The sequence below is a fragment of the Mustela nivalis genome, assembly GCF_964662115.1.
Source record: "Mustela nivalis genome assembly, chromosome: 11".
In the NCBI taxonomy this organism is placed as follows: domain Eukaryota; kingdom Metazoa; phylum Chordata; class Mammalia; order Carnivora; family Mustelidae; genus Mustela; species Mustela nivalis.
Genome location: NC_139030.1, coordinates 98999878 through 99009662, shown reverse-complemented (window position 1 = coordinate 99009662; position 9785 = coordinate 98999878).

Genomic DNA, 9785 nt, shown 5'->3' with positions numbered 1-9785 from the left:
TCTATGTATATATTATTAGAGACATGGAAGTGTGTGTACATTCACACCCACACATATATATACACTTTTATTTCTGTATTTATTTCTGTATCTATCTATACATGTTGAAATACATGGGATCATCCGTGTACCTTTAATTCTAGTGTAACATTTCAGGGTTCATATCAAATTTATTCCTTTCTATTCTTGGCCCTCTTGGGACAGTGAGAACCCTGACTCTTACCATATTTGCTCAGTCTCACTGCATGAATCTCCCATCTTGGTTGCGGGCTCTCCCTGACATGGTAGCTTCCTTCCTTTGCCTGGGCTCTGACTCCTCATTCCAGGTTGTCCAAGCCCAGAATGAGTCAGTTTGAGTCCTGACTCCTGGCACGGGGCGCTCCCACTTCACAGATGCCCTTCTCACCCTCCTCGGGCTCTAATACAGGGCGGGTTATCCCTCACTTCAGCTTGGGGCCACAGTGACTCCCTTGCACTGGGGTGGTTCACCTTATGGCCCATGTTTTACACTGGCTGGCAGAAGTTATCCTTCATGTGAAGTTCTAATCTCCTGCTGTGATGACTGGTTTGATGCCCTGTACTGGCATTGATTCCTTCCCTGTCTCACATCCTTGCATCCCTACTGGTTCTTCCTTCACTTCTCACATAAACTGCTTACTCTGGAACCTTTGCCATGGCCTCTACTTTTGGGGGGAACTCCCACTCAGACACTTCCTTGTCCCTCCAGGCCTAGGGTAAACATCTAAGGCAGTGAAACAGTCTGTTATCAAATCTAGAAATAACTCTTAATACCGATTCTTGTGAATTCTTACTTTCTTGGTCTTCCAACTATATCCTGTGTCATTTCAGGGACACGCTCTGACCATGACTAAAAATCATAACTTCTTCCTCTGTCCCCTTAGCATAGTGCTTCTTATGTCTTTTTCCATTTTTAAGAAGCTAATGGAGGTGATTAGGCAAATTCAACAGGAATCTGATCTCTGCAGGTAGAGTCAGACAGAAGCCTCCAACTAACCCATGAACATCCTTCACCGACCCCTCTCAATAAGAAAGGGCATTCATTGATACAGGATTAAAAACGAATCTCAGAAAGTGCCTGGGTGGCTCTGTCGGTTAAGGGTCTAAATCTTAATTTCAGGTCAGGTCATGATGTCAGATCATGAGATTGATTCCTGCGTCAGACCTCACACTGACCGTGGAGTCCGCTTAAGATCTTAAGATTCCCTCTCCCACTGACTCTCTCAAAAAAAAAAAAAAAAAAAAAAAAAATTCTCTGGCTTCACAGGGAGAGGTTTTTAGTCTTTATGGTAATGAAGATTATAATGGCAAAGCATGGCTCTTTGAGAAAATACTGAATTCTACATTCTCCTTTGTATGATTTCTCTCTACTCGTTTCTTCTGACTCAGTGGTTATAGTTCAAAATGACTACAGCTTGTCTAGAGAACATGGCGTTCTTCCAACAGTATTCCAATAATTTGGAAGTCATGATAAAATGTTCTCTTGGGCTGGACTAGGAAGAGGACTTGATTTCACTTTTTTTTTTTTTTTTAAAGATTTGATTTATTTACTGGATAGAGAGAGAGATCACAAGGAGGCAGAGAGGCAGGCAGAGAGAGAGAGAGAGAGAAGGAAGCAGGCTCCCTGCTGAGCAGAAAGCCCGATGCAGGACTCGATCCCAGGACCCTGAAATCATGACCTGAGCTGAAGGCAGAAGCTTTAACCCACTGAGCCACCCAGGCGCCCTGAGGACTTGATTTCAAAATGCAGCTGAACACCCTGTCATATCCAAAACATCAGAAAAATTATCCTAAAACCCCTAGAATAAAATCAAGATACCTCTGGGCCAACTCAGAATTACACTGAAAGAGGTGACACTCCATCAGAAATAAATTTTAACTGAAAACATGGCTCTTCTCAGTCTTTTGAAAATATACCAAAATGGGAATGTGTTTCATTCTCAAAGCACAACAAAACTTCATTCACAAAACTTTTCCTCAAAGCTTTCCACCAAGCTTTTCCTCATTCTCAGCGCCTCTTCTACATCTGCAGGCGGCTCTCAAAGCAGCTCCTCCCTCCTTTTCTCCTCAAGTCTTTTCCAAGCCACCAGGACATCTCTTCCGTTCCCTCCCTACACTGTCCCTTTCAAAGCACCTGATAAAATTGCTCTCTTCCTAATTCATGTTGTACGTGTATAGGTTTCCTATCACTGCTATAACCAATTACCACAAATTGTGGTGGCTTAAAACAACACACATTTGTGGGGCACCTGGGTGGTTCATTCATTAAGTGTCTACCTTCAGCTCAGGTCGTGATCCCAGGGTCCTGGGATTGAGAGCCCCGCACTGGGCTCCCTGCTCGGTGGGAAACCTGCTTTTCCCTCTCCTTCTCCCTCTCTCACTCCCCATTTGTGTTCCTGCTCTCACTGTCTCTCTCTCTGTCAAAAAATAAATAAATAAAATCTTAAAAAAAAATTGTTGTTCTTTCATGGTTCTTCTGAAGGCCAGAAGTCTAAAATCGGTTTCACTGATTAAAGCCAATGTGTTGGCAGGGCTAGTTCTGGAGACTCATGGGGAGAGTATCTCTCTTTCTCCTTCTCTTCTTTTTTTTTTTGCTTTTCCAAATCTTCTGGTGGCTGCCAACATTCTTTGGTTTGTCATCACTCCAGTCTCTTCTTCTGTATTCTAACTGCCTTCCCCATTTCTACTGTGGCATCTCCCTCTGCCTACCTCTTATAAGGATACTTATGGTTGCATTTAGGTCCCACCTGGATAATCTGGGATAATTCTCCATCTCAAGATCCTTAACCAGTCTCATCTGCAGAGTCCTTTTTGCCGTACGAGGTAATGCACAGGTTCCAGGGATTAGGACTAGGATATCTTTCATGGGCCATTTTTCAGCCAACCAGAGTTCCCTAAACACCAGGGATTTGGGGGGTGGGGAATTCTCTATGAATCTTGGTTTCTATACTTAGGATTCCCCATTCTCTCTTCTAGTTCTCTTTGGAAACTCCATACCCTTCTTGACAAAGCACCATATCATTTCCCTTAGGTTTTCTTTCCATTGCATCTACCAAAAGGAGCTGAAGACCACTGGTTTGTTTGCTAGTTGGTCCTTATAGTAAATACATCCCTGAAGAACAGACTCTACTTGGGAGTAAGTATAGTCTGAAACCAAGTTAAGAAAGGACTCGGTTGCCTCACTTAGCCAAGACCCCACCCTATCCTTTATGTCACTGGATCCGCATTACTGTGAAATAAAAATGTTTTTCTTGCTTTATCTGGCAGGGCCTTTCAGAGTTCTAAAAGAAGTTGACGTTAGCTTTTAATGGTTGTTCACTTTATTAATGTGGGAAGGAGGCTGGACCTAATGAAATTATTTTGGGTCAGAGTTTCCCCTCTAATGGAAATCAGGGTGGGATTTTCTATTTGCCTCCATCCCATGGAATATATTAAATGCTATGGGATCTGAATTTATTTCCTAGCAACAGTCAAGAAAAATGGATATTTCTGGGAAACACTCCTCTTTTAATATAAGGAAACCCAAGTGAATGAACATGAGAGATACGGGAGCCTTCGTCTGCCTTCTAGTTGGAGCTTGGATTCAGTCTAGCTTTTCCCAAATGGTGCTTTGAGCATAAATATTATTGGTATGTGAGGACCCAAAGAGTGATTTAAAGTAATCAAAGTGCTTCTTTATCCTTTTCTTTCCTGCCCAATCCTACTCTCTCATCTTCAAGGAGCAATTACTTTATGTTGAATTCTAGGTTTCAAGCAAAATGTTACAGAAATCCAACTGTCCAGATTTTCAAATGTTTAGAACAATCAGCTTTATATGAGTGAAGGCAAGGTCTGAGGTTTCAAATCTGATGACAAGGAAAAGCATTTATAAAGCTCAATGGAACAACCACAGAATCTCCCACATGCTGTCTAACCACAGAATTTCCAAGGATCCAGACAAAGTCAAACCTGATAGATGCTCTGAAGAAGTAAAATGATTGCTCATGCTTACATTCTTCGTGAGTATCAGAAGCAGACTAGAAACTGTGCCTTTTACTTTTGACACATTTCTTATCTCTTTCCACTTGCTTTATCTCACCTAATTTCCTTTCCCTAAACACTCATTCTCCCCTCTTATCTCCCACTTTCTACCACCCACCAAGGCAAGACCAAAGAGGTTAAGGAAGAGGAATCATAAGGCAACAAGTGGGCAAGCAGCCTCTATGACAGACGATGTGTCAATTCTAGTTTCCTTCTCACTTTTCTTCTTCACCAAGACCGGTCCCCATCTCCAAGCCCCCTGCCTGCCCTGCAGGACCAGTGTTCTCCCAAAACCCTACTCTGCCCCGACACAAGAGACACTGGTGTAACCTCCTTCTTCCTCCGAGTTCTAGCCACATTTGAGACGCTCCGGCCAAAAACTGTTTTTGAATGAAAGGATCAGAGAAGATGAGGGCTATATACCTGAATTCTGGGACTCAGACTCTTATCTTTTCATTCTCCACTAAATCCTTTCAGTTTAATTGCATCTCTACTGATCACCACCTTTGCTAAAACCTGAGAGTTATACAGTTACCTCATCACCACTCTAAGTGATAAATAACTTGCCAGGACTAACCTTGGTTTCTAAGAATTCTGAGTAAGAGAAATGGTTACTCTCAGTCACTAAAGTTCCAGAGCCCTACCTTATCTGAATCTATAGTTTACTCCGCATTACAACTCTAGCCTGTGTAATCCACCAGTGTAACTACTAACCTTCAGGCTCTGGGCCTGCCACTGATTTGGATTTATGGAATACACACACACACACACACACACACAATATACAATATTATATATATGTGTGTGTGTGTGTATGTGTATATATATACATATATATATAAAGCACAATTTAAAAGATGTTCAGCATCATATTTATCAGGTTAATGCAAATTAAAACTATGATAAAATAGTTCTACCCATCCACAGTTACAGCTAAAATTGAAATATGGAGCCTCTGGAACTTTTATTCATTGCTTGTGAAAGCGCAAAATGGTAAAGCCACTTTAAAAAACAGTTTGGCAATTTTGTATAAAGTTAAGCATACCCTTTCCATATGATCCACAGTCCACTAATAGGAATCTTCCCCAAAGAAATGGAAATACACATCTTCACAAAAGCCTTTATTGAAATGTTCATAGCAACATTATTCATAATAACTGAAAACCACCAAAATGCCCATTAACTGGTGATATTCAGGTCCAAAAATTATGGTAGCTCTACTTATGATAAATTAGGAAATGATCCATTTAAGCATTAGATTTAATTGTTAGAATCTCAACTAAGACTTTCAGAAAGAATTTACAGAACAGAAGAGAAAAATGACCCCCACCCGCACAGATATACCCCATGACTGACGAACAAAATGGAGAATGAAATTCTTCTCAAAGCCTAGAACATCCAAAAGTTGAGGGAAGACAATAATGCTTTAAGGATACAGGCAGAGAAATCAACTTTCGTTAGACCTGTAGGAAGAAAATACTCTGAAACAGTCATAGCCGCTTTAGCTTAGAGATCTACTGAGGCTAAGACTCTGGCAGACAAAAAAAGAAAAAAAACAAAAACATGGAAAGTATTAACATCTTTTCTAGGAAATGGATTTCAGGCCCAAACAATTCTACCTCAAGAGGTAGGGGCAGGAGCCATTGTATCATAAGGCTGAAAATGCTTGCTAGGAAATGGGTGTGGAAATGGTGGTCTGAAGAGATACTGTGCTAGGCATGGCACCAGGCACCAGAAACAAAAGACTTGAAGGGGAAGTGGCAATAAGATCTTCTGACTGGTACAGTAACCACTGTAAGTTTCTACACTTTCTAAGAAGGCTACAAGGTCTTCAACACTTCTCTCTGAGAAAAGCTCTTGGATGCTCTTGGATTTTTCCCTCAGATATGACATTAACCCCTTGGGAGAAATTAGTCTCTTATGAGAAATTTCTCCCAGTTGAGTTTTACTTCATAGTTATGAATTTTAGATAACTGATATCAGCTGACTAGCATCCTGAAAAGACTAAAATTGAGATCTTCTCCTCTCCGACTCCTCTTTTCCTTCAGTACCACTGATTTGCTGCCATGATCTTTGGCCCCATTAATGTGGATCTAGACTATGGTTGAGTTTGGGAAACAGTTTCATCTTAGATAAATTTTCTAGGGGCTGGGTTTTGTCTCATTTAAAATTTCATGACTGTAGTGCTACTGCTGTGATAATCTGGTTATATCTTTGGGTTCTTTAACTATCAGAGAACATAAGAAATTATGTTCATTTTAGTGATAAAAATCCCAGGCAGCAGTGGATGAGAGAACCCAGACTCTACCAGATATCTGAGTCTAAGTTCTTTTTCTGAGCCTAAGTAGAATAAGAACTGGGGAGAAAGAATTAAGGATGTTAATTCTTTCACCCATTAAATTATTTGAATTCTAAGTTGCAATTGAATTTAATCTTTCGACTTCAATTTCTTCTGGGAATTTCAGAATGGGAGAGAGTTTATATGCAAATTTCAGGCACCTTTATGTTGCGGCAAACTTATTAGTGGAATATGTTAGTGTTGCCATTTAATCATATTGCCTAACCTCTGGTGAGCTATATTGGGCATAATTTGGGATGGGAAACAGAGGGAGCAAATTCTCAGCCTTAGATATAGTGTGGATTTGGAGTTAATCTAATGAATGTACTATTGGGAGCATTTTTATTCTTCCTACTAGTAGTCACAGGAGGGTAACAAAGGAGCAGTAGGTGGTATTGAGGAAGCCGCCCATGAAGGTAGAAACAAGATTGCCTTGAGCAGCGGGATCTCCTCTCTTTCAGAAGATTGTCACTCTCTTGGTTGTTATAATTCATGGTGAATCCCAAAGAATAAGATAAAAAAAAATATATATAGGAAATGATGTAGGAACCCACCCCCCTTCACCTTCCACAATCTTTTCTTTTCTAATCAGAGGGTCTTTAGCTGACACCCATGTCTTTTACCCATCTTATCTCTTACTCTACCCCTTCTGATAAGAAGAGACCTCAATTAGCTTCATTTGACAGAGTTGATTTATTATAGTGTCCCAAGAACTGGGGTGCTAATTTTTATTATATCCTCTCCGTCCTAGCTCAGTAGGCGGCTGAGATCCTAGATAGTGTTTTATTTTGCAGATCTTAAGTTTTTCCCTCAAGTGGGCTTTCCTAAGGTCTACCTGGGTAACGAATGGGAGATTGCATAGTAGGAAGTGTCCGTACACCATTTTTATTGTGTAAATGACCACATACCCCACCCCAGCTTTCATAATAGCAAGTCTAATATTTGGATCTCCATTTTCCTGACTACAACTGAGAGTCTATTTCACAGTTGGTTTTTAACTCAGGTGAGGGGTAGAGGTGCTATTATTTTATTTTTATTTTTACTATTTATTTATTTATTTATTTTGGGGGGATTCTCTCAAACTGGAAGCATCAGTACAAAATCACAAAGATAGTAAAGAATTGGGTTTGTTAGAGACAAGTCCGTGATTGGAGTTTGTATGAAAATAGCGAGAATGAGTTAGGAAATGTATCTGCCTCCAAACATGGGTAATTGGTTTAATTCTTTTTAGCAAATGTGAGAAGCATTGAAAGTATTTGAGCAGAACGGAAACATTGCCAGAGAGATGGGTTTTCTAAAAAGCAATTTGGTAACAGGTAAACAGACTGAAGACAGATGAAAGGAGATGACCAAGGGGAAATGTAATGGCCGAGGAACAGGAAGAAGGAATGATAATGCTAGAGGTACAACTTGGTAGATAATTCTCTATTGAGGGTGAAGGGAGTGCAGTTGTCAAAATACAAACTTTGGAAGTTTGGAGCGGGGGTTACAAAACTTTTTCTGTAAAGGGCCAGATACATATTCTAGGCTTTGCGAACGATACAGTCTCATGGCAACTATTCAACTCTGCCACTGTCGCATGAAAGCATAGCTAATATGTAAAGGAATGAGCAAGGCTGTATGCCAGTACAACTTTATTACTAAAACATCCAGCCCACAGGCCATGGTTTACCAATCCCTGCTTTACAAGGCTATAACATCAGTGCTGGTTATTAAGCTATCCCCTTTGAGCTCCAAACTCACCGTGTTCCCTGCCCCAGGATGCTGGGGGTTAGACTCTTGGTTACTCAGGAAAATGGAGATCAAAATATTAGACTTAACTATTATGAAAGGTGGGGTGGCATATGTGGTCATTTACATAATAAAAATGGTGTACTGACACTTCCTACTATACTATCTCCCATTCATTACCCATGTAGACCAAAGCACGTTTCTGTTTTCCCAGCTGCTCCCTATGAGATCTGGAGTGGGGAGAAGGGATATACTCCTCCCTGTTTTGCTCACTATTTCCTGTCAGGTCATCTCCACAGTGGTTCTTTACCTTGGCAACTGCAGTTGGTTTGGATTTCCAGTTTGTTCCCTTCCTCAGAGATACTAGCAGCAGCTGCCTGGCAGCCCCTACACAGGAGTTGGAGTCTGGTATCACGAGGCATCTCCTCTGAGATCCTAAGGCATCAGTCCCAGCCATGCAGAGCTCTCTCCCCAGATCTGGGAGTCTAGGTCCTAACAACCCTAACCTCTTCCCTCTGCCTTACCAGCACTACCAGTGGTAACAGCTTCCTGCAGTTACTGTCTTTGTGTTACTCCAGAATTCCCTTTTGCTTTCTCCTTGCAATTCACCAATGCTTGTTTAACTTATTTCTTGTATTGAATTCTATTGGAATAACTGGTATGGTGTCTTTGACAGCATCCTGACTAATATGGAACATTCTGTGTAGAATAGGAATTTACATAGGGATGTAGATAGCCAATATGAGAAATGTAGTCTTGAAGGGGGAGATGTTGAGTCTACTTTTAGAAATGATGAGTTTGAAGTACTGACAAATAAATCACTTCTAAACTTCTAGCTGGGAATTGGATATTGAAAAAAGTCATGGATGTATTATTCATATAAAGGTGTTATTTCTATGAGCGGACATCAATAACTAGGAACGTATAGCTAGAGCGGAAAAGCTATAAATGGGAAACATCTTCGTTTTTGAGAGAAATGATAAAGGTAGGAAAGACAATGAGCAGGACAAATAAGTAATTGCCTGAGAGGCAGAAGATAAACCTGCAGAATACAAGAAGGCAAGAAGACTGTTTTAAGAGAAAGGTTGCCAATAGGGGATCATCCTATATATAGCAAGGGAGATTACTGTGACTTCCCAAGGGTAGTTTCAATAGAACAGTAAAGTTATAATAGGAAAAATTGGTAGGAAAAATGAGGCCACTAAAATCTTTCTTTTCTTTTTTTTTTTTTTGATGATGATGAAAGGAAGATAGAGATTATACAGAGATCTATAAGCCTAAATAAATCAAATGAATTAATGAAACCAGGAAAGCTTAAAGTTTTTATGTAGAGAAGTTATGGGTGGCGCGGGATAATGGAATATGCGTAGAATAAGGGACTAATACATGGAATACATGAATGGAAAAATGTGGGTGAGTATAGATGGATTAAGAACCAAACTGACATAAAGGAAGGGCATCTCTTTCTCTGAGATTCAGGTCAATGGCTTATCAGGAGGAAAGAAGCTGAACTTGTTTTGAAAACTGAACTGTCCTAATTCTGTATTCCTGTGTTAGTTAATGGAACCAGACATATTTTCCTATTCTTATACTAAACAGTGCTAAGACCAAGCAATAACCAAGGCTGTTTGTTTAAGGAATACATGTTCAAGGATGAGGAGACTCTGGACCACACTAT